A 26,881-nucleotide genomic window follows, 5' to 3' on the forward strand; every position below is an offset into this window, starting at 1 on the left:
CGTTTTGGCAAATGGCACTATTTTATTTCTTTTTATGCCTGAATAATATCCATTGTTACCACACAAGATCTTCCCAAGAATCACCTGGATATAAAATTCATAGATGTTCTGACTTTTATCAGCCACTAGCAATGCACTGCTTCCCTGATTGCTCAGTTGGTAAAGAATCTGCCTGCAATGTGGGAGACCTGGATTCGATCCCTGGGTTGGGAAGATCCCCTGGAGAAGGGACTGGCTACCCACTCCAGTATACTGGCCTGGAGAATTCCATGGACAGTCCATGGGGTCGCAAAGAGGTAGACACAACTTAGCGACTTTCACTTTCAGTAATGCATTGATTTAGTCAGCATTTTAGAAAAGTGTTAAAATGCATTTGATGAATATTTCAAGCATAATATAATTTTGCTTAACAAAGTGCTATGTGCATATTCTTAATTTTTAGAGAAGGTGAATTTCTACTATAACCTATGATTTCCTGAAAGTGAAAGTGAAGTCACTCAGTCGTGTCCGCCTCTTTGTGACCCCAAGGACTATAGCCTACCAGGCTCCTCTGTCCATAGGATTTTCCAGGCAAGAGTACTGGAGTGGGTTGCCATTTCCTTCTCCAGGAGATCTTCTCGACCCAGGGACTGAACCCAAGTCTCCTGCACTGTAGGCAGACACTTTACCGTCTGAGTCACCGGGGAAGTCCTAGGTCTTTGCAGTGTTTGCAAAATATAGAAGTCCTACAATTTCCTAGGTCTTTGCAAAGAGGGCTGTTAGCCCAAATCAGATCATCGGACTAAGTGATTTTACAATTTTTTTTTTTGGTAATGCAAAATGCAAATAATTACCAGAGTAAACAGGTATTTGTGTTTACTATAATCTTTTGTTCTAATGTATTTTCAATAAATTACAATGAGAGTACACAGAAAATGTCCCTTAGAATTTGATTTTGATATGTAAAGAAGATTATTCATCACTAAATAAGTGAACATTTGTAAAGTGCTTAGAAAATTCATTGGCATAAAGAACACTCTATAAAAATGTCTGATAAAAGTTAATAAATAATTTTTAAAGGCATTATGATTAATCATATTTCCCATGTGTCATAAAAATTATATAATGTTGGTCCTCTAAATACAGCAGTTCTTCAGGCTCTGATCTTTATATGCATAACTAGATTATTGAATTTCAAGAACTGGATTTTATTCTCCTCACCTCTGGCTTCTTTACTTCACCTCAGCCTTCTGCTCCTCCTCTCCCCATATTAGGCTATTTATGGCTCAGCCTTCACCAAAGGGAATGTGGTATGGAAAATGTGAAAAAAAAAAAAAAAAAGATTGATTTGGCAGATATAGTTAATCTGGTGTTGGCACCTTTTCATTTTGAAAGATGCTCACAGATGCTCCTTTCTCTCAGGGGTTGAATTTTTGGGTTACCCATCTCCTTCATCATCATTCATTCCTGGTGTTGACTCACTTGTTACATATTTTTGGGGGTGTGGAGGATTCAATCTCTGGATAGAAGAAAAAATGTTAGAAGTCCAAATCTTGTCTGGGAGAGATTTAATTCTCCATCTCCTTTGGGGACAAGTTATTGGCACATGATCAAATGCTTCAGTGATTGTCTGATGAACTTTCTTTGAATTAATGCTTATTCTAGGAAACTAGGTACTCGTCTGCCCCTATGAATGTCAGTGGACATTAGTCTATTGTCATTCGAGTGTAGGTGCTTTAACTAGGTACTCTTTCCATTTGTTTTAAATAATTACTGTCTTACAACTCTCTTTTTCTCAGTAAACAATGCCACCAAGACAGAATCTTCCAAGAAGCCTAGTAGAGGTCTTTTCTACTGACTTAACATTGTCATTGAAACAGACTTGTAACTAACTAAGTTACCTAAAATGTTTCCTTCAGCATATGATTACCACTCCATGTGTATTTCTGGCCCTAAATTCCCTGCAGATTCTTTCAGTTGAGGTCCCCAGGCAGAATTCCCAAGGAGATTCCCTTCATGAGATTATGCACTGTGCTGTACTTAGTCGCTCAGTCATGTCTGACTCTTTGCTACCCCATGGACTATAGTCTACCAGACTCCTCTGTCCATGGGATTCTCCAGGCAAGAATACTGGAGTGAGTTGCCATGCCTTCCTCCAGGGGATCTTCCCAACCCAGGGATCAAACCCAGATTTCCCACATTGCAGGTGGATTCTATACCATCTGAGCCACCAGGGAAGCCCAAGGATACTGGAGTGGTTAGCTTATCCCTTCACCAGGGGAACTTCCCAACCCTGCAATTGAACCGGGGTCTTCTGCATTGCAGGCCGATTCTATACTGGCTGAGCTACCTAGGAGCCCTCATGACATTATACCTTTGGTCATCTTTTGCAGAGTCCACTCCGGACAAAGAAGTATTTGCTTTGTCTTATGACTATAAGTGAATGTGTAGTTCAGACCCAAACATGTAGTTCAGACCCAGTCTCACCTTTGGAGTGCTCTAGGCAAAAGGTATATACTTGATTCTCTCTCCTTCACACCCCAGATGACACATGACAAGCTTTATAAAGGGGTATATTAAAGGCTCATTTCTTGTTCCCATCCTGACAGAAAACAGAACTTGTCAGTCATTCAGTATTTCCCTCCCAAGAAATACTCAACATGGGTGTTGCTAACCATCAGTCTTGCCTCAACCCTACCGCCATATTTGGCTTCAGTCTGAGTAAAGACCCAGATGTCCAAACAGGCAAGAGTCACCATGATGGCAAGTTTAAACAGACAATCAAACACAGCTATTTAAAACATATTGACACTTAATTGTATTTCATTTGAACACTTCAATTGTATTTAGTTTGAAGCCCAAACCAAGACATCAAAACAGTCTCTTTTTAACATTCAATTAAATGCAAAAGTAACGCAATGTCTTCCATGTTACACCAGGATGCTCCTTGCAGACATCCCAGAAGAAAAGTCAATGGATTCTTTGCTTCTGTGGTTCTTATAAATGACTTTAAAGTAAAAGTCACTGATAAAGTCTGTTCATCAAAGAACAAAACATCTTGCTATTTATCATCAAAAAAGAAAAAGAATGAAAACTTGTTATTTTTATACAGGGCACACTAAGATGAAACCATTCTTTATCATGAAAAGATTAAAAAATGTCAGCCAGAGTTTATAAACAAAGAGTCTTAAAGACAAATGTTTAGAATTAAAAATGCATCCTTTTTTGTCATAAGAAACTGAAAGTCACTGAATTTGCACTGAATCACACTTAGTTTATTATTTCTAAGCATCTTTCATGACTAGCCCTGGAACTTTTTATGAGAAGTAACTTACAAGCAAGGGAAACAAGCATCTTTTACTTTTGAGAGTTCTTTTGTTGTCCTAATAAAGTGCCCCAAGGTGTCCTGGAAATTAAAACATTTTCACATTTGAACTAGAGCGCCTACCTGAATCCTTTACTAAAATCCTTTTTCAGATCTCCTCTGACTGTTTATTATAATATAGAGCACCTGCATTAATAATTCATTCTTATTTTGAGTGGCACCTGAGAAGCAAACGTTCAGTTTTCTGCTGTATCTTAACAATTGACATAATTATTATATTTTTACATTAGACATGAGCACAGATTTTTCTTGCCTATTTTCTGAAAGATTTTATGTTATTTTATTCATTTCAAGAGTTTACAGTGTTTCACATTCTAGAATCTAGTAACAGTATGTAAGTTTTAAAGCACCTTTTATACTCTTTGCAAACAAACAAGGAAATGTGTTAGTTCAGGATCAATCTTTCTTACTTTTCCCCATGAACTTATTTGACTACTGAAATCCATGTTAGCTTAACTTAGGCCTTACCATTCTATTTTAGAAATAAAGCCTGTCTATAGTATTGCCTTCAGTAGTGAATGAATGAAAGCATGAAATCATCTTTACACACTTAAAATGAAGTTTGTAAGACATGTGAGTTCTAAATTATGTAGAACATGCTTTAGTGCCGGTGGCATTAGTTCTACATTTAGAACTTTCTTATCAAACATTTTACTCACTGGAGGAAGTTGAAAATTTCTGTTTCTCCAGTTATAAGAGCTCCAGATTAATCTCTTGAAAACATCCAAAAATGCAAAGAGCATTTGTATCAGATATAGTAAAGGTTACTGTATTAAAAAAAAAAAAAAAAGTGAAGAACAGGTTCTTTCACAGGCTTTGGTCAAACATATCTGGGTTCAAATTCTAACAAATTTGTTTCCACATTTCATCCAAATTTACTTGTGGCATGACCTTGAGAAATTTTAAGTTAAAATTTTCTGAGCCAGCTTTCTCAATCTCACAATGGGATTAATAATATTGGCTTAGCCAAAAGGCTCATTTGGGTTTTTCTATAAGATGCTATGGAAAACCTGAATTTTTTGGCCAAACCAATATTTATTTACTTTGGAATGCTATGTAGAGGATTATATACAATAAAGTAGCTAAAGTTCACTATGTGTTCTGGAACAGTTTTTCTCAAACTTTAATATGTATTCAAATCACCTGGGGGTTTTGGTTAAGTGTAGCTTCTGCTTCAGTGGGTCTAAGTTGGGAATCAAGATTCTGCATGTCTAAGAAGACCCTGGTGGTCCTAAGACTGCACACTGAGTACCAAGGTCCTAGAAGGTCCCCATTAAGTATTATCCATTCTACCTTTATAATAATTGCTTTCCAAACAGGCCAAAATATTCTCATTCTATACAGAAAATAACAAATACCTCCATTTTTATATTAGTAATCAATTACTCTCAGCCACACATTTTAGATTTCACAAACCAGTTGACATGTGCCAAGAATTAAATAGGGGCTTCTCTGGTGGCTCAGCAATTAAGAATCCACCTGCTACTGCAGGAGACATGGGTTCAATTCCTGGGCCAGGACGATCCCCTGGAGAAGGAAATGGCACCCCACTCCAGTATTCTTGCCTGGGAAATCCTATGGACAGAGGAGTCTTGGGGCTACAGTGCATGGGGTCTCAAAGAGTCAGACATGACTTACCCACGAAACAACAAAGGGACAACAAAAGTTAGTCTGAATTTTTGCTACCTGTAACTCAAGTTCTAAACAAAAGAGAAACTATCATTTTTTAAAAGACTTAAATAAGGTTTACAAAAGTATGAGGCACAAACACAGAGATCTCATTCTGTTCTAATGTCATCAATTGCTGGAGGTTTTACAGATCTTGGGAAATTCTACAAAGAGGCAAAGACAGACTGACATTGTTTTGTTGCTCAGGTTTTTTGTTTATTTTAAGATACTATTGGCACAAAAGAGTGCCATAAGCAATAAGGAAATTGACAGAACATCAAATCCTCTTTAGAGGAAAAGTGATAAGCTACAGGCAAAGGAGTGCTGAGACACAGAAGAAGGGAACTTAGGTAATCAGAATAAAAATTGCTGTCTGATGGAATCCAAGCAGCAAGAACCTCATTTTGTAAAATACTTGATGACTTTTTATAGCGTTATAGCATTTGGGCTTTATGTTGCATGATATCCACCCAGTGACAGGCTGACCCTCTTCTTTCCCAAGAAGTTATCAGTTCTCTGTAGAAAAGTAATTCTGTGGCTGTCTTGCCAAAGATGAACTCATGAATCAGTGATGTGGGCAGAGGTGGCATCCCAGATAGCATTCTGAAAAATCCATAAATTCTTTAAGAAAGACTTTTCTCTACTGCTGTCAAGTACTATTATGCCTAAATCATGCAATTCTATTTGGAAACTCGAGGTGGTCTGGAAAAGTGCCCTAAGGAGCTAAGAGAAGAGAAAACTATGAAAGTAAAAATGCCAGGGAGACAAGATATTTTATTTTTGCACAAAGGTCACGAAGAAAGATGTAGGACATGTCACTGTTCAGCAACAGTTTAAAACACTACGATTTAATTTAGACCTGATCTGTATTCACTGTCAATGAGATATGAAATTTTAGGATCAATAAGCAATATGCTCTAAGTTAAACTTTAAGAATCAACAAAGGGCCTCAAAGTAGAAAAAAAAAAAAATAGTGTCTAAGAGTTCCAGCTTTTGAAGACCAGAACAGCATGCATATCTTATTAAGCATGCATATATAAGCTATCTTACTGGGTAGCTTGTTCTGTGTGTGTGCTCAGTTGTGTCATATTCTTTTATGCCCTAAGGAATATAGCTTGCCAGTTTCCCCTGTCCATGGAATCTTCCAGACAAGAATACTGGAGTGGGTTGCCACTTCCTACTCTGGGAATCTTTCTGACCCAGGGTTGAACCCACCTCTCTTGCATCTCTTGCATTGGTGGGTGGATATTTTACCACTGGTGCCACTTAGGAAGCTATATTACTTAGAGATTCATTCATAAGCCTGTTACATCTAATATACACTTAAGGGTAAGAATTTACTTACATATAAAACCTTGCATGCTTGGTATTTAATTTAGTTCACAGCGTATAAAGGCCTTCCCAGGTGGCACTAGGGGTAAAGAACCCACTTGCCAATGCAGGAGAGGTAAGAGATGTGGGTTCGATCCCTGGGTCTGCAAGATTCCATGGAGAAGGAAATGGCAATGACTCCAGTATTGTTGCCTGGAGAATCCCCATGGACAGAGAAGCCTGGTGGGTTACAGTCCATAGGGTTACAAAGAGTTGGACATGACTGAAGCGACTTAGCATGCATTCATACACAGCATGTAATAGTTGGTCGATAGAATATATTTCAAATATATTAGGAAGAAAGAATAAATGAATTTAAGCATGGAGTTGGTTGTATCAATTTATCTTTGGTAAAATAAATCTTGAGGAGAATTAAAAAGAAATACTATTTGGATGGAGTACAGTGAGGATGACTTATCTCTGGTCCACAATATCTGGAGCCTCAGCTACAATGACTCAAAAGGTGAGAGTGACTCAAGAAGATAGGGGCTTAAGTCATCTGAAGGTTTATTCATTCATTTTTGTGTTATATGCCTGGGACCTGGGATGAAATAATTCCAAGGTTATGTTCATCTGGAGCCTGTCAGCAAAAGCACAAACTTGTGGCTTTTTCACATGACTTGGGCTTCTCAGTGGTTTGCTGGGTCCCAAGAGGAAACACATTTCTAGGAGAGGCTGATCTGAGAGGGAGAGTTCCGAGGTAGAAGCTGCATAGACTTCTCTGAACCAGTCTAGGGGTGTCATGTAGTATCACGTCTGACTCCTCCTCCCTGACATAGACAAGTCACTAAGTCCAGCCTAAATTCTATGGGGGTGAAATGAAGCCCCACCTCTCAAAAGGGGAGTAGCGAGGTCACACTGTAGAACAGCATGTTCTACATGCTGGATGGGAGAGACAACTGTGGCTATCTTTAGAATATGCAATCTGCTACACATATATCATGCTCCTAGACTAAATGTGATACCTAAGGAAAGATAATGCTAATAATGGGGATTTTAAGATACAAGTATTCAATTCATAAGTATGTTATCAATTTAGTACTGATTTTTCTAGAGAATATTCATTTTAATAATGATACATTGTCCACCTTCAGCAAAATTCAATTTAGATATTTGTTCCTGTAAAATTTATTCCATGACCAGAAAAGTCAGCTACTACCTTAGAAGTATAATTTGATTGGAGTTTTATAGACCAACAGGGAGTAAACATTAATACCTTGATTTTTACAAATGAGAAAACTGAGGTACACATTCAGCAAAATGTATGGTCAAGTTATAGAAATAAAAATAGCATATTAGCCCAAAGAAGATCGATTATACTAATAAGGCTGTATGCAAACAAATTTTTAACAAAATAGTATGTGTATGTAAAGTCTATAAGGAGATGGTTTGGTTTATTTATCAAAAGGGGCTATAAAATTCACTTACCACTTAATCTAGGTGAAAACTACTGTCAGTACAGTTATATTTTTTAGTAAACTTTAAATTTTAGAACAATTGTAAATTTACAGAAAAATTATGATGATAGTATGGAGAGATATATCATACCCAGTTTTTCTTATAATTAATGTCCACACTGGTGTGGAACATTTGTCCCCATTAAGGAACAAATATTACCACATTATTATGAAGATAAGTCTATACTTATGTTTTCTTGGTTTTTACCTAATGTCCTTTTTATCTTCCAGGATCCACCCAGGGTACCAAATCACATGTAATCCCTCCGTCACTTTAGGCCTCTCTTGCCTGGGATAATGTCTTAGACCTCCCTTGTTTCTAATGACCCTGACAGTTTTGAAGATGATAGTTCATATATTTTGCAGTATGTCTTTAAATGCAGAATTATCTGATGCTTCTCTCATTTGTGAACTGGGGTTATGGGATTTTGAGAAGAAGACCACACCAGTGAAGAGGCATTTTCATCAAATCAGGGCACCTAGCTAAAGTAGTGCTGTGGGGATATTCTACTGTGGAGTGACTCTTTTTCTCACCTTTGAGGATCCATATGAACAGCTCATATTTGAGGAGTGAGGATTTATGTTCCATCCCATTGAGGGCAAGCATCTACATAGATTATTTGGATTTCTTTGGCATAAAAGACTTTTCTATTATCTCCTACTTATTTACTCAATCATGTATTTAGAAGTATTGAGTCATGGATATTTATTTCACTACTTTATGTTAGAATGCAATGCTATTTATCTTGTTCAATTGTTCCCAGTTTAGGGCACTGTGAGTTCTTTCATTGGCTTCTGGGTCCCTTTCAGATCAGATCAGATCAGTCGCTCAGTCGTGTCTGACTCTTTGTGACCCCATGAATCGCAGCATGCCAGGCCTCCCTGTCCATCACCAACTCCCGGAGTTCACTCAGACTCATGTCCATTTAGTCAGTGATGCCATCCAGCCATCTCATCCTCTGTCGTCCCCTTCTCCTCTTGCCCCCAATCCCTCCCAGCATCAGAGTCTTTTCCAATGAGTCAACTCTTCGCATGAGGTGGCCAAAGTACTGGAGTTTCAGCTTTAGCATCATTCCTTCCAAAGAAATCCCAGGGCTGATCTCCTTCAGAATGGACTGGTTGGATCTCCTTGCAGTCCAAGGGACTCTCAAGAGTCTTCTCCAACACCACAGTTCAAAAGCATCAATTCTTCGGCACTCAGCTTTCTTCACAGTCCAACTCTCACATCCATACATGACCACAGGAAAAACCATAGCCTTGACTAGACGGACCTTTGTTGGCAAAGTAATGTCTCTGCTTTTGAATATGCTCTCTAGGTTGGTCATAACTTTCCTTCCAAGGAGTAAGCGTCTTTTAATTTCACGACTGCAGTCCCTTTAGCATTTCTCTGAAACTGTCAAGCTTTTTTGAACACTTTTCTATTTCCTAGCACTATAAGATATTACAGATCATCATGTATATTTCGTCTCAAGTCCTAGATTCAGTCATTTATCTAAGGCCTCTTATACTCTTTTATTGGAGAATCACATTAGAAACCAGGATCTGAATGTTAGGTCTTTTCCTACATAAGAAAATGTAAAAATTACAGAGTCTTACATACCTTTTACAAAGCTTCCCTCAATAGTAACATATTAGAAAACTATAGAACATTATTGTATCCAGAAAATTATACTGCCAGTACTTTTTATTTTCATTATATAAAAATTAATTCTACTTGGATTATTTAATATTCTGTTTATGTTCACTTGATAAAGAATAAGCTGAAATATGAATAGATATAGAAACATCTTTTGGAACTCAGGGTAGATAGAGCTTGGTCATCAGATGAGTACCAGTCACCAGGATGCTCTGAGGAGCTAAGGATGCTATCAGAGCTCCCATCTTTTGTGGAGTTATCCTCTCCACTTTTTTCTCTATATCTGCTCCATTTTCCCCTCTTTTCTCTCTTTTTCTTCTCTGTCTCCCTATAAATACATGAATATAAATGTGTATATACATATATTCTACATAAATATATATATTTTCCCCCCTTGATGGTTAATTGAATTCACATATTTCAGATTTTCTTGTTATTCATCAATATTCCTTGATACTGATGATATTGATTGCCCTCATACTTGTAGATAAATTTTCCTAACTGTGAACATCAAGGAAGAATTGGAGATGTAAGAACCTTCCTTTCCAATATGTCCTTATGATTCTTTTGTTAACTTTCTTATTATTTGCCTAGAAATTTTTGAAATCTTCATGTTAACAGCTTATCCTGTAACAATAAAAAGCAAATAAAAAATTAAAATACATAAAACTGTGTCTCCATGTGCCTTGTCTGTACCTATGAGACAATGCCCACCTTATGTTGAGGCTGTTACTTTACTCAGTTCTAATTTTCTACTTCATGAACACTCATCTTCCTCAAGTAAGTAGCAAGGTTGTGATGATATCTTTCAAGTTCTCTCTGCATACAGATCCTCAGCTTGATTATAAGACTACATTAATCAAGTAGTAATCACCTAGACAATAAAAATTGCACATGAACACTGATAGAAAACCAACCACAATAGTAAAGGGAGAGAAACTTTCACCAGATTGATTATATTTCACAGATTGATTACATTTTTGCAGCCAAAGATGTAGAAGTTCTATACAGTTAGTATAAACAAGACCAGGAGCTGACTGTGGCTCAGATCATGAACTCCTTATTGCCAAATTCAGACTTAAATCGAAAAAAGTAGGGAAAACCACTAGCTTATTCAGTAATGACCTAAATTAAATCCCTCATGATTATACAGTGGAAGTGAGAAATAGATTCAAGGGATTAGATCTGACAGATGGAGTGCCTGAAGAACTATGGACAGAGGTTTGTGATATTGTACAGGAGGCAGGGATCAAGAACAACCCCATGGAAAAGAAATGCAAAAAGGCAAAATGGTTGTCTGAGGAGGCCTTACAAATAGCTGTGAAAAGAAGAGAAACCAAAGGCAAAGGAAAGATACACCCATTTGAATGCAGAGTTCCAAAGAATAGCAAGAAGAGATAAGAAAGCCTTCCTCAGTGATCAGTGCAAAGAAACAGAGGAAAACAATAGAATGGGAAAGACTAGAGATCACTTCAAGAAAATTAGAGGCAATAAGGGAACATTTCATGCAGACATGGGCACAATAAAGGACAGAAATAGTATGGACCTAACAGAAGGAGAAGATATTAAGAAGAGGTGGCAAGAATACACAGAAGAACTGTACAAAAAAGATCTTCATGACCCAGATAATCACGATGGTATGATCACTCACCTAGAGCCAAACATCCTGCAATGTGAAGTCAAGTGGGCCTTAGGAAGCATCACTAAGAACAAAGTTGTGGAGGTGATGGAATTCCAGTTGAGCTATTTCAAATGCTAAAAGATGATGCTGGAAAGTGTTGCACTCAATATGCCAGCAAATTTGGAAAACTCAGAAGTGGCCACAGGACTGGGAAAGCTCAGTTTTTATTCCAGTCCCAAAGAAAGGCAATGCCAAAGAATGTTCAAACTACCACACAATTGCAAAATGGCAGCCCACACCAGTGTTCTTGCCTGGAGAATCCCAGGGATGGGGAGCCTGGTGGGCTGCCGTCTATGGGGTCGCACAGAGTCGGACATGACTGAAGTGACTTAGCAGTAAAGTAATGCTCAAAATTCTTCAAGCCAGGTTTCAACAGTACATGAACCGTGAATTTCCAGATGTTCAAGTTGGATTATAAAAGTCAGAGGAGCTAGAGATCAAATTGCCAACATCCGTTGGATCATCGCAAAAGCAAGAGAGTTCCAGAAAAACATCTATTTCTGCTTTATTGATTATGCCAAAGCCTTTGACTGTGTGGATCACAACAAACTATGGAAAATTCTTAGAGATGGGAATACCAGACCACCTGACCTGCCTCTTGAGAAATCTGTATGCAGGTCAGGAAGCAACAGTTAGAACTGGACATGGAACAACAGACTGGTTCCAAATCAGGAAAGGGGTACATCAAGGCTGTATACTGTCACCCTGCTTATTTAACTTCTATGCAGAGTACATCATGAGAAACGCTGGGCTGGATGAAGCACAAGCTGGAATCAAGATTGCCGGGAGAAATATCAATAACCTCAGATATGCAGATGTCACCACCCTTACGGCAGAAAATGAAGAAGAACTAAAGAGCCTCTTGATGAAAGTGAAAGAGCAGAGTGAAGAAGTTGGCTTAAAACTCAGCATTCAGAAAACTAAGATCATGGCACCTGGCCCCATCAATTCATGGACAAAATGACAGACTTTATTTTGGGGGCACTCCAAAATTACTGCAGATGGTGATTGCAGCCATGAAATTAAAAGACACTTACTCCTTGGAAGAAACGTTATGACCAACCTAGACAGAATATTAAAAAGCAGAGACATTCTTTGCCAACAAAGGTCCGTCTAGTCAGAGCTGTGGTTTCTCCAGTAGTCATGTATGGATGTAAGACTGTGGCTATAAAGAAAGCTGAGCATCGAAGAATTGATGCTTTTGAACTGTGATTTTGGAGAAGACTCTTGAGAGTCCCTTGGACTGCAAGTAGGTCCAACCTGTCCATCCTAAAGGAAATTAGTCCTGAATATTCATAGGAAGGACTGATACTGAAGCTGAAACTCCAATACTTTGGCCACCTGATGCGAAAATGGACTCATTTGAAAATATCCTGATGCTGGGAAAAATTGAAGGTGGGAGGAGAAGGGGACAACAGAGGATGAGATGGTTGGATGGCATTACTGACTCAATGGACATGAGTTTGAATAATCTCTGGGAGTTGGTGATGGACAGGGATGCCTGGCGTGCTGCAGTCTTTGGGGTCGCAGAGTCAGACACGACTGAGCAACTGAACTGAACTGAAGTTTCACCCGTTTTAAAACTTACAGAAATGGTAGTATCATATTTCTAATCAATCAAATCCTTCACTCGAATTATTTAGTGAAAAAGAACCATGTTAAAATTATAAACATAAAAGTATAATTAATACCAGTGTTTTCACTTTCCAAATTTATTCAAGGCTATGAAATAAAAGGTATTCTTGTATAAATTTAGATGCATCGTTTCTTAAGACAGTTTGGCATTTGACAGATTTGAAATCAACTCTTTATCACTGCCTAGGGGAAGGGAGTTACAAATAGCCAGTGATGGAGTTGGAAAAGATAATGGAACTCCCATATTTCCATTTTAATTAGATTTTAACTTAGTCATTCTTGGTATTCTTTGTGCACAACATTTAGAATTTGAAAAGCAGTCCTGCTAAATAAATGAAGAATAAAATCAAATAAGAAATCCAAAGCCTTACATTCCCATCCCTGGCTGTGAAATGTGTTAACATGCATCACAGTCATAATTTATGAATAAATATTAAATTAAATGCTAGAGAATAAAAATATTATGGTTTATTAATGACGTACAATATTTATCAGATAGACTCGAAAGCTTCTCAAACAAGGTATTTTATGTAAAAATCTCTTTTTCTACTGACAACAACAAGAAAATCAACTAAAGGAGGAAGACACCAATAACTGCACACCCTTGTCATTTGTGATGCGATCAGTTCTGAAGATGTACTTAACAGAGATAAGAAATGATAAATAATGACAAAGTAGATAATGTTCCTCTAAAAAGAAAGGTTCAATAGTGATCTGAAACTCATGAAAAATGAAACAGTGTATTTAAGGATGAGTTTTGTGACTGAAAAAAAGGAAAACAGTTAATTAGTTTCTCTTTTTAAATGTCACTGTGATAGATTTCTACCAGTTAGTTCTGTAATTTTATCACTTCTAGTCTATCCCTGCTGCTGCTGCTGCTAAGTTGCTTCAGTCGTGTCCGACTCTGTGCAACCCCATAGACGGCAGCCCACCAGCACATTTGTCCCTGGGATTCTCCAGGCAAGAACACTGGAGTGGGTTGCCATTTCCTTCTCCAATGCATGAAAGTGAAAAGTGAAAGTGAAGTCGCTCAGTCGTGTCCAACTCTCAGCGACCCCATGGACTGCAGCCCACCAGGGATTTTCCAGGCAAGAGTACTGGAGTGGGTTGCCATTGCCTTCTCCAGTCTATCCCTAAAGATAGGCAAAGCAAAGAGCTTTCATTTCTTAATATCAACCAATCTGGTCATTTGAAATAGAGTCACTAAAATAGTTGCAAAAGATGGGAAAATCTTATGAATCAATTAAAACAACACCTTTGACAAAAGCCCTGACTCTCACACTGCAGAAGGACCCATTCTCTCTCCTTTTATTTAGCTCTTGTATTCGAGTATGTGAAATTCTATGTTGATGCTCTATGAAATTCTCTGTAGAAGGAAAATGAAAAGATTTAAGTATTAGCTTCCTAACACTCTGGTGCTTTTATTGGGCAGTCTTTTGTCCTTTTGCTTAAATGTTTCTCCTTGTCAAATTACTTTGTCTCTATTATCTGTTCTACATCTATAAAATATAAACAGTCCATCTAGCCATTAGCTATAATTTCTCCAAAAAAGCAAACAAATGCTTCCAAGCACATGGAAGAGCAGGTGGGAGATAGTGGGCTATTTTTCTCTTTGGTTGGAGAAAGTGTACATTTCAAAAACTTTGCAAGAAGGTGTGGAAATTGTCCAACCACAACCCTGACATAATAAATTTCAATCAGAGAATAAGGGTAACAAATAAAAGCACAGTAAAAGGAAACTTTAAATTCTCCTCCTGAATACTACCTTCCACTTTTCTATTTCTACATTTTATCTCTTCCTATAAAAACAGAAGTTGTTCTCAATCTATAACTTCAGATTTATCCACTGAAGCACCAAAAACATTCCATTTCTCTTCAAAACACTGAAACTGCAGTTTAGATAATTTGCCACCAATTGACAGTACCATCTGAAGTCCCATGGTTGAAAGGAGAAAGCATCAATTTGGCCAAACAGCTAAAAGGAATGCTATATAAAACTTAAAATATTTATAATTATAAATTATCTATGAATCAAAACACAGAACACGTTATATACTCATTACAGAGCAACTCTCTGACTTGGAGAGAAATTTGGTAGTTCTTCCATTTCTCCAATACCTCATGGACTTAATTTTCTCAATTCATGGGGTGTGTTCCTCTCTCCTGGAGATAAAGCCATACCATCCTTGCTCACAGGAGCCTGACGTGTAAAGTCCTGTCTGAACAAGCCTGGCAGTCACAGTCTCTTCATGTAGCCAAAGCTCCATGGAAAGCAGAGGCTAGAGCAACTATTTCTTAGTCATAAATATGAACATATTTATGAGAACTAGCTGGTCATAGAGATAGTCCTGTCAGCACAAGCATAGACACAAGCCAGTCTTATAAGCGACAGAGAGAAGCGATGATAATCTCCGACTACCTAGAGGTTACAAAAAATAAAACCAAGATTAATTCAGAGCTTTCAAAATCTGACGTATATCCTATTTTGGCTTCTATCTTCGTAATTATAATCATTTAAACATAGTGTGAAAGGGGCTTCCCTTGTGGCTCAGTGGTAAGGAATCCGCCTGCCAATGCAGGAGATATGGGTTTGATCCTTGGTCTCGGAAGATTCTATATGTGACAGAGCAACTAAAGCCCATGAGCCATAAGTGCTGAGTCTGTGCTCTAAAGCCCAGGAGCTGCAACTCCTGAGCCTGTGTGTGGCAACTCCTGAAGCCGGCATGCCCTGGAGCCTGTCCTCCACAAGAGAAGCCCGCACAATGAGAACCTGTGCATTGCAACCAGAGAGTACCCCCGACTCACCCCATCAGAGAAAAGCTGGCACAGCAACGAAGCCCCAGCATAGCCAAAAATAAATAAATAAGAAAACAAATAAAATTGCAGAGTGTGAAAGCAAAAGACACAATGAGTTAATTCATGCAAAATTGAAATAATGTGTGGACCACAGCAAACCCTTAGTAAGTGTTATATATAACTCTACAACTCTCTTTATGCCACAATAAACAGGTATAGATAATACACACTATAGCTATTTTCAGGTTTCAATTCATGAAAAGGTGAGTGTTTGCCTGCTCTAATTTGCATGTATTCAACATTTCATAGAACATGAAAAGAATAACTGCAGGTACCCTCTGCAAAATGTCCCACAATTACTTCGACAATATCAGGAAGAAAGCGAGATTAGGCAAAACGCAGTGAAAATAATATCCAGTAAAACTGATTATTTGAAAATACCGATTCCAGCCGTGGAAGTCAGACTGATAGTGACAGTATTCATTTTGATGGTACAGTGTGTTTGCTAAGGAGATGAGTACATCATAAACCCATTTCCTTAATGCATACAAATTCCACTCTGAGTTAAATGTGTTCTTATGTATCCTGCTTTATTCACAAATATAAAGAGGAGTTCTTGTTTAGAAGCAGAACGTCTCTCTCTCTCTCTTTTAAAATGATTCCATTCCACATTGCCAATAGAAAAGTTATGTACAAATGCTTTCCAGAAGTCACTAAGTGACTTAAAAAAAATCAACTTTCTTTTGGGGAAAAAAAGTCTTTCAAATGAAATGAACATATATAGAAACTTAGCATGTAGCTGCTGCAAGACAGAGTCAAGGATCCGGTTTTGCTGAAGGAAGAGCACAGAGACCCCAGAGATAGTCTTAGAAGTCACAGCAGATGGCCCTGTTAAGCCAGAGCAAGCCAATTATGGTTGTACCTGGAGCATTCAGTTACCCCTGGAGGATAGAGAGAAAAAGAAAGTAGGAGGTCCTGCATTTAGTAGCTGTTCAGATTGCAAAGCCATGAGAAGTATGTCCCTGGGAATGAGATGCTTTTCATCTGGACTGTGCCTTTTCTTGTATGCATTGTGATCAGCAGCCAGGGATTCTTGACTGTGCAGGGTGTTATTTTTATGTTTCAAAGGAGCGCAAATGAAGCCTGGTTCCCTGTTGCTGTGTTTTTATTTAGTTCACATTTAGTCTCTAGGACACATGTCTTTTTAGCAGTCCTATTACGAGGGCTCCTCCAGATCAACTCCACAGGAAAGGGACAGAGCAAGTCACCAAAGAGTTTTAAGATTCTTCTTAGACTTGGGTTGACTTGATCTTGGGAATAAGCATTGTTTCCAAATACCAACTGCTTCTTTAAGCTACCTAGGGAGCTCTATCTGCTTCCTAAAAGTAATTGTATATGAGGAAAAGGAAAGAATTCAACAACATATTTGGAAATTATTTTGAGTATGGCCTACATGCAATTATGGACAGATGCAAATAATCTGATTTTACCTTGTGAGAGAGAGAGAGAGTACTATTTTGCTATTTTCAGTGATATTGCTAAATCACTGAATTTAAGACCCTGCTCAGTTACCCTGGTGGCTCAGATGGTAAAGCATCTGCCTGTAATGTGGGAGACCTGGGTTCGATCCCTGGGTCAGGAAGATCCCCCAGAGAAGGAAATGGCAACCCACTCCAGTACTCTTGCCTGGAGAATCCCATGGACGGAGGACCTGGTAGGCTCCAGTCCGTGGGTTGCGAAGAGTTGGACACGACTGAGCAACTTCACTTGTTACTTGTCAGGTACAACTGCAGAGAAAACAAGATGCTCTTATTATTATTATCAATAACTTTGCTGATCTAATTCTTTGACAGTGACTAAAATTCTCAGACACTGAGTCCCATGACTTAGGCATTATGTGCCACTACTAAAATTCAAAAGTCACTAGAGAAGGATATTTCAAATTGAAATAACCTAGTTAATTATTTGGGGAGAAGGGATAATATTTGTTCACCTTTATTTGTCAGACAGCATGTCAGATACTTTCAAAGCTATCTTCTTTAATTCTAGTGATTCATATAAAAGGCAGATAATTATTTCTATTTTAATAATGTGCTTAAGTTGCACAGCTAGGAGGTTTCCTTGAAGGTCCAGTGGTTAATATGTTGCCTTCCAATGCAGGCAGTGAAGGTTCCATCCCTGGTTGGGAGCTAAGATCTCTCTGCCTCCTAGCCAAAAAAAAAAACAACAAAAACTAGAATGTAAACAACAGAAGTAATATTGTAACAAATTCAATAAAGACTTTGAAAATGGTTCACATCAAAAAAATCTTTTAAATAAATGCAGTGCTAGCAGATTGATCTAAACATTACTTATTTTATAATATGTCCAAACACATATCCTTTTCACTGCTTGGTCTCCTCCCAATAGTGAACTTGGGAAAAATGATTGGGGTCACTGTTTTAATAGTAATAGGGTTGCAGCTGTCAAGAATATACTGAAAAGCACTGTTGTGGGGAAAACTTTCAGCAGTCTTTAATTAGCAAGGAAATCTTTAGTAGCCTTCATGGAGGAAGTAAGAATATTTAGCAGAGACATGTGCTTGAGGTATGGTTTCGCAGACATTTTTAGTCCCCCCAATATTGATCCTCTTGAATAAGCTTGGAGTATAGCAATGCAATCAAGTCTTCATACTTCCAGCTGAGAGCCATTAGCCCATCAGCCCAAACTCCTAAAGTCTGGCTGAAGGATATAGCCTCAGAAAATTTGTTCTAAATATATGTAAAAAATTCTTGGTTCTTGATTTCTGGTTATAAGAAAGGATCTAATCCCTCTAAATAAATCCTTTTTATAAAGTCCTAGAGGATTTAGGGCAAATGTTTTTAGCTTGTGTGTCCTCCTCTACAAAGTGAGCCGATTTATGTTTAAAGCAATCCTTGACATAATTTTCTGTTTTACAAGAGTAAAAGCTTTAAAATATGTGAATATTTGCCACATAGAAAACATGTACATAGCTGAAATAGTTCTGACTGAAGAAGGGGTTTATATAGAGTGATAGAGCCACTTACATAAATACCAAGGACAATATATATAAGATGATTTTCAGTTCTAGAAAAATATCCTACCACAGAATTCCTTTGCAGTCCAATAACTCTTCACTATTCTCCAAAACAGAAATGATCTTGGTCTAGCCTGACCTGTTCTTTTATAATTATAATAGTCTGTAAGTGATCACATAGTCTCTGACTTAAGATTAAAAATTGGTCTGAACATAATAGAAAAAGGCAAGTGAGACACTCTCCAAAGGGTATTCAGCCTTAGCATACTGGTGCTTGACAGTAATAGGGAGCTTAGCTTTGTGATTTTTCCAGATGTTTCTATGAAGTCTCCTTATTTTTAAATACTGATAACTCATTAATTATTTTTCAAGTCTCTCTGCAGCAAACAAAAGCTGTGTGGAACCTAGAGTCAATCTTAGGCTTTCCAGTTTGAGGCTTGTTACAAACAACCAAAGTATGGAGGAAAATAAGAGAAAGTAGCATGACTATTTTCAAAGGTGGTCATACATAAATCCCACCTCAGCACTCGGTAGCAGGTAGAACAGACCTCTGTCTCCTTGTCAGTAGGTATGAATGCCATAGAGTATTCAGATGGGGATTGGGAAAGGTGTCTTCTTTTGAGATTTAAGTTTTAATGGGGTCCCGAGAGATCTCAACTCCTTTCACCTGGTGATGGATGCTCCATTCTAAGTCACCTGTGCACCCCAGCAGCTGCTGCAGGAGGAGATGTCATGAGAAAACAAGTTCTCTCTCCTCCTCTCTTCCCTCCCCTCTTTGCTAGTGCTGCAAATCCAGTCTATGCTGTGCCAAGAAAATGCCATCTGCCTCCTACACAAAAGGCAACACTTTCCAACAGAAGTAAGCAGTTTTACAACTGTGTAGGAATTTGTGGAAGTGAAACTGCAGTTAGAGGGAAAAGATTCCACAGCTTGCATCCTGACATACCTTTTTAATTGATGCTTTGGTGTATCCTTGCTTTCTTAAAACCAGTTCTTACTAAGCAAATGGGAACTTTAAGTTCATCATCTCTCCATGAGAGTGAAAATGAGTTCTTTATATTAAATTGGTCATAAGCACTTATATTCATTTTAAATGACCAGGGCAAGACAAATGGGCTCATAAAACAAGAAACCTCTTCAAATTTCAGGTTCTTAATTAGATGTTAAAAGAACAGTATTTTTGTAATGAGAATTAACTTCTTACAGAAATTTGCAAGGGATAATTCTAAACTTCTCTGAGTGATTCGTAAGTGAGCTAAAGCTTTTGTGGAATTTGAAAAGCAGATGGCATCAGTTAGCAGTAATGTCATCTTGTGTATATTATATAATCTCAATGAGTCTCATCTATAAAATGAGTGGTTTTGCCAATGAGACAATACAATTTCTATCACAGGGTGGTTCTATCATAAGGTAGTTTAGCAGATTAGATGATATAACACAAGTAAAGGTCTCAGATCAGATCAGATCAGTCGCTCAGTCGTGTCCAACTCTTTGTGACCCCATGAATCACAGCACGCCAGGCCTCCCTGTCCATCACCAACTCCCGGAGTTCACTCAGACTCACATCCATCGAGTCAGTGATGCCATCCAGCCATCTCATCCTCTGTCATCCCTTTCTCCTCCTGCCCCTAATCCCTCCCAGCGTCAGAGTCTTTTCCAATGAGTCAACTCTTTGCATGAGGTGGCCAAAGTACTGGAGTTTCAGCTTTAGCATCATTCCTTCCAAAGAAATCCCAGGGCTGATCTCCTTCAGAATGGACTGGTTGGATCTCCTTGCAGTCCAAGGGACTCTCAAGAGTCTTCTCCAACACCACAGTTCAAAAGCATAATAAATATACAGTTGTCTATATTTTACCATTTTACCCAGGTGCCTTTGACCTGGTTTGTCATTCCAAATTAAACAGTGTCTTTTCCATACTTCGCTCCTCTGTGGAATGATGACTGTAATGACATATACCTTTCCCATGTAATGGGGTACCTTTAAGAGCTCAGATGTGAAAGCATTATGAAAGTTGTAAAACAATCTGCAAATGTGGGTTATAATTATTACTTGTCATAATTGAATACATGTTTGAGAATTGGCTAAGTGGAAGATAACGATAGCGGTGTTAGGCAGAGGCCACGTCATGAGAGTTTCTAAAATTTTAAGGTCAGCAGATAGTAGCAATATCACTTGTCTGATTGTGATGGCATGACATACTTATACAGTAAGTTGTAACTGGAGAAAATTGAATAAAAGATCATAGGCTCTCTCTATGTTATTTCTTGTAACTACATGTGAATCTGTAATTACCTTAATTCTTCAAAAAATAGGCAAAGAAAACTATATGCTTTATACTAAGGTAAATGGATAGCCATTGGTGGGTTTTATACAGGTGAGTGAAAATATCAGATTCTTGTTTCAGAAAGATTCTTTTGGAGGCTAAATAAAGGGGAGAGAGAAAAGGAGGAGTCCAAGGGGGATTTTCAAGTGTTTTAATTAAGTTATTAATATGAAAGGGGAAATGATAGAGTGGAGGAAAAAACTGATCACATGTAGGTTAAGGAATGCATAAGAATTTATAGTTTACTAGACACACTGAGAGACTTAACTTTCACTTTTCACTTTCATGCATTGGAGAAGGAAATGGCAACCCACTCCAGTGTTCTTGCCTGGAGAATCCCAGGGATGGGGGAGCCCGGTGGGCTGCCGTCTATGGGGTCGCACAGAGTCGGACATGACTGAAGCGACTTAGCAGCAGCAGCAGCGGCAGACTTTATGGGCTTCCCAGGTGGTTCAGTGGTAAAGAATCTGCCTGCAATGCAGGAGATATGGTTTTGATCTCTGGGATGGAAGATCCCCTGGAGAAGTCAATGGCAACCTTCTCCAGTATTCTTGCCTGAAATTCCATAGACAGAGGATCCTGCCAGGCTAACAGCCCATAGGGTTGCAAAAGAGCCCGACGCGACTTAGTGACTAAACAAAACATGATTTAAGGAGGAGAGAGTACTCACAAAATACATTCATATTTCTAATTTGAACAATTAGATGATGGTGGTTCCGTGTACTCAGATAACAGTGAAGAACAAGAAAGTAGAGAGGGGCGAGAGCCATGGCGGCCTCTGAGGCGGCGGCGGCGGATCCCGCGGCTCTCGCCTCGGGCACCCGGGCAGTGCCAGCGGCCGCGAGGGGAGCCGCCGCCTCGGGCCTGTGGGTGCCCCACCCACCACCCCCGGGGCGGCTGAGAGGCATCCGGCCGCGACCGCCGCCGGCGAGGCAGCAGCCCGCGGGTTCGGCGCCGCCGGCCCGGGAGCTCATCCAGCGGTCAGTGAGCGAACTGTCCTGGGCCGTGCGGACCAACATCCTGTGCAAGGTGCGCGGCTGCAGCAAGATCCTGCCCAACAGCCCCGCGCTCAACATGCACCTGGTGAAGAGCCACCGCCTGCAGGATGGCACAGAAAACCCAAAACAGTAAGAAAAGATTTGAAAACTGTACCGAAATTCTACTGTTGTCCAATTGAAGGATGCCCTAGAGGCCCTGACAGACCAATTTCTCAACTTTCTCTCGTAAAATAGCACTTGATGAAAATGCATGCTGAAAAGAAGCATAAATGTAGTAAGCGCAGCAATTCGTATGGCACGGAATTGGACTTGAAAAGACATGCAGAGGATTGTGGCAAGACCTTCCAGTGCACGTGTGGCTGTCCCTATGCTTGCAGCACTGCGTTACAGTCCCACATCTACCGAACTGTCCATGAGATCCCTGCAGCACCCAGGGATCCACCTAGTAAGGAAAGGAAAATGGAAAGCTGCCTGCGCAGCGGAAGCTGTCCAGGAAGGCCGTTGAATCACTGAGCAACCAACCAATTCGCCGACCAGACGCTCCAGAACTAGGAACTTCAGAAATAAAGCTGGTGGCTTCATTTGAAGACTCTTGCAGCTCTAATGCCAAGTAACAGACTCTTCCAGCAGCTCCACGGTACCCTTGGAAGTTGCTTTTACCAAAGCCCAAAGTGGCTTTGGTTAAGCTCCCCGTCATGCAGTTTTCTCCTGTGCCTGTCTTTGTGCCTACAGCCGACTCCTCGGCCCAGCCTGTGGTTTTGGGTGTCGATCATCAGGGCTCTGCCCCTGGTGCCATGCACTTCCGGCCCTTGTCCATTGGAACCTTGATCCTCGGCCTGGATTCGGAGGCCTGCTCTCTCAAGGAGAGCCTCCCTCTTTCACAAGTTGTAAATCCTGTTGCTGTTGAGCCGATTAGCACAGGTATTCAAGTGAACTTGGGTAAAAGTCCATTTAGACCCCTTACAAGAACTCGGGAACACATGTCAGAAGAACAGCATGTCTTCCATCAATGTGCAGACAGACCTGTCCTATACCACACCACAGTTCATGCCGTCTGCACAGTGGGCCAGCCCTGACTCCTCTGTGGCGTCCTGTTCGCAAACTGATTTGACATTTGGTTCCCAGGTTTCCCTTCCCATTAGTGTTCAAACTCTGACTTTTTTGCCCAGTTCTAAGGTAACCTCATCCATCACAAATGCTCAGACTGATGCATTTATAGATGCCAGTTTCCAGCCAGGTGGGATCTCCAGAGAAACTCAGACCAGTGGAATGCAAAGTCCAGCAGATGACCGAGTACAGATGGACCAAGCTGTAATGTGTGGAGACATTTTTTAAAGTGTCCATTCATCATGTGGTATGTCTACAGACAATATTATAAGGAGCAGCTTAGAAGCAGAGACTGTAACTCATGACTTGTTACCTCAGAACCACCTTAAAACTTTAACCCAAGATATTGAGAAATCCACACCAGTTATAAACTTCAAATAGTATGCTTTCGTCACAGAACAGGACAGATAACCAGACCCAAACCATGGATTTACTAAGTGATCTAGAAAACATCTTGTCAAGTAACCTACCTGGTCAGATGCTGGACAATCGTAGTCTTTTGTCTGACACCAACACTGGACCTGACACCCAGCTCCCATCTGACCCAGAATCCTGCAATTGATTTTGATATCGAAGAGTTCTTTTCAGCCTCAAATATACAGATGCAAACCAAGGAGAGTGAGCTTAGCATCATGACCACTGAGCCAGTCTTGGAGTCACTGGACATAGAAACCCAAACTGACTTCTTCCTTGCAGACCCTTCTGCCCAGGCCTACAGTTGTAGGGGAATTCTAGCTTCTTAGTCCTTGTGATTGACACGCACACACAGACAGACCTGAACTTCTTTTTAGACAGTAGCCCTTGTCTGCCACTGGGAAGTATCCTGAAACACTACAGCTTTTCCATGAGTACTGATTCATCTAACACAGAGACCCAGACTGATGGAATCTCCTCTGCTAAAAACCTGCCTGCCCTGGAAAGCAAAGTTCAGTTGAACAGTGCCAAAACACAGACCATGAACTCTGGCTTCGAAATTTTGGGGAGCTTATTCCTCACCAGCAGTGAAACTCAGACAGCAATGGATGACTTTCTTCTGGCCGATGTGGCCAGGAACACGATGGAATCTCAGTTCAGCTCTGTTGAAACCCAAACGTGTGCAGAGCTACACCCAGTCTCCAACTTCTGAAAGCGGAGTCCACATGGGGGATGGATTCACAGTTCCCTTCTGGATTTAGAAGATGAAGAACAGGGACAACAGTATTAACTCTCTTGAACGTAGTTGTCAATACAGTTACTTCAATTCTTTGAGGTTCTTGGCCTTTTTGTACTTGTAAACATGAAATTTCTGTAAAAACTTGTGAGTGTATTATAAAATGTAAGATGTTGATCTGAAAAAAAAAAAAAAGAAGAAGGTAGAGAGGGAAAGGGAAAGGATATTGGGTTAGGGAGCATTAGGTTTAAATATGTGGGAGATAAAAACAGATATTCAGTTGGCAGCTGGATATATATTTCTGAAATAATTCCAAAAGAGAGGGCCAGGGTAGTTTCATATGCACATACATAGCAAACAGATCTTAGGGAGTAGACAACTCCCAAAGACATGCCTGTGGAGTAATAAAGGAAAGGAATCAAGGAAAGGATGATGAATTTGTGTCCCCTTATTTGGGACAAGTAATAAATGAACTTGTATTAAAAGACATTTATAATGCCTCAGTCACTACATGTGCTTAATGATTCCAGAGGGGTCATAGATACCAAAAGAATATACTGTATATACTAGTACAAACTCTCCACCAGTAAAATAAATTGTTATACAATGTGGTTGGAAGAATTAAATAGGATACACTTAATGTAGCTTAAAAAATTGTTTCTCCCAGGCATTTGGTTTTAGTGTTATGATCCTTATTCTTGATATCCTGAGTGCTCACCTCTTTTCCTTCATTTCAAAAATTTAAGTTCTATCACACACATCAGCAAATGAGGCAAATTTGATTGTGAAATGTTGAATTCATAATGTGCTACATTTAATGCTCATTACTATTTTTTCCCCTCACACCTCCTTTCTTGTCATTAATTTTCCTTTTCCATCTAACTCATATTTTTGTTTATCATTACTTTGAAATTCATTAACAACTTTTATGAAAACATCTTGGGTTTTATTTTTTTCTTTATAGTTCTGATTTGTTGCAAATAATTTTATTATTCATCCAAATGCAGTCTTTAAGAATTTATCTTTTCTAAAGCAGTTTAAGATTCATAGAAATATCCAGAGAAAGGAACAGACATTTCCCTGCCTTAGTTTATATAGCATCCCCCATGTCAACATCTTCCCATCAAAGTGGTACATGTGTTACAATTTTTGTTGCAGATGATGAACCTTCAGTTACAGTTCATTCTTCCTGTTGTACATTCTAGGAGTTTGGACAAATGTTTAATGGCATGTATCCATCATTATCGTATCATATAAAGAATTTTCACAGCTCATAGTTTGTGTTATTTTAACTTGATCCAAGGCAAAACTGAGAGATGTAGAGAAATGTATAGATAATAATTATCAGTCATAACAATAGCAATGCTTCTGAACCATTATCCTAATGAGAGAATCAGAGAAAAATTGTGAGCAATTTCTCAGTCCAGATTGGCATCTTAACCTGGTAGAATGTGACTAATCTCTCACTGTAATTATCCTTTGACCTAAAGATGCTATCAGTTTTTAACATTTTCACCCTAGAACTTTTATCAAACAAATTGGTTTGAATAAGAACTAAATATTACAATTCTTGTACTGAATATATGAAAACACACGCATGTGCACACACACACAGTGCCTAAGAGACAGGGCAGTGGTCTGTGGGTGTAAATGTGTATTGAGGAAAGCATAGGCAAGATGTTACTTGCAAATTGCCATCACTTCACCTGGTTAATGAAAAAAACACAGAGCAGTTTATAGATTAAGGCTGCACTGGTTAGAGCCCTGGACCTGCCACTTAAAGTTACATGAACTTGAGCAAAAACTTCATCTTTTCCAAACCTATTTCTTCACGTGCTAAATGAGATTACTAATGATACTTTTCTCCTAGGATAGACAAGGATAGACATGCAAGAATTCAAACTGATGCAAATTTTCTGACTTTTATAGGAAATATATGCCAATTTTCTTTTCTTATCTAATTTATTTCAACAGTCATGCAAATTAAAATTGATCCAAAAATGCATAAAAATACAATATGACTAGGAAAATATTTTGCATGAGAAATTAAGTCAGATACCTGTGCTTTCTATATTCTAAAACTTTCCTTATATCTAAAAACACAGCATTTTAGAATTTTCTGATTTCATTGTTTTTATAATTACACTTAATATAAACTGCTTCTTTTTCTAAACTATTAAAAAATATAGTATATTACAAAACAGTGGAATCTTAGAATAAAGGAAATACTGTACTTAGAATGCAGCATAATCTCCATTGCAGTAGTCTAATTGTAATTATATAATAGTATAGCATAAATATGCTATATTATATTGATTTCATATCAGAATTGTATATAACAGGATTTTCTAACTTCCCATTCCTTTATCTTGTGCTTATTTCAGTTTCCATGCCTGAGTATCTATAGAAATTTTTATACTAGAATTTTCATTATTGATTGCCAAATACTATTAGCCAATCAAAACTCAACTATGTGCACACCACACCAGATCGCTGGGGGCAGGGTAATCCATTCTCATATTGAAGCACCTACCTCCTAGCTAAAGTTTAGAATCCAGGTACAGATAAAGTATAGTAAACAGGGCCAGGTGAAAAATACAGATTGACACCTATTTCAAACTATTTCTAACATTGTCCTATGCTGTGAATAAAAAAAA

At 38.8% G+C, this 26,881-nt stretch overlaps 1 pseudogene; it reads left to right on the forward strand.

The window, feature by feature from the left end:
* Nucleotides 1–21,737: 21,737 nt before the first annotated feature.
* On the forward strand, nucleotides 21,738–24,548 carry LOC102397737 (annotated as a pseudogene).
* Nucleotides 24,549–26,881: the final 2,333 nt, after the last annotated feature.

The sequence above is a fragment of the Bubalus bubalis genome, chromosome 16 (assembly GCF_019923935.1).
Source record: "Bubalus bubalis isolate 160015118507 breed Murrah chromosome 16, NDDB_SH_1, whole genome shotgun sequence".
NCBI lineage: Eukaryota > Metazoa > Chordata > Mammalia > Artiodactyla > Bovidae > Bubalus > Bubalus bubalis.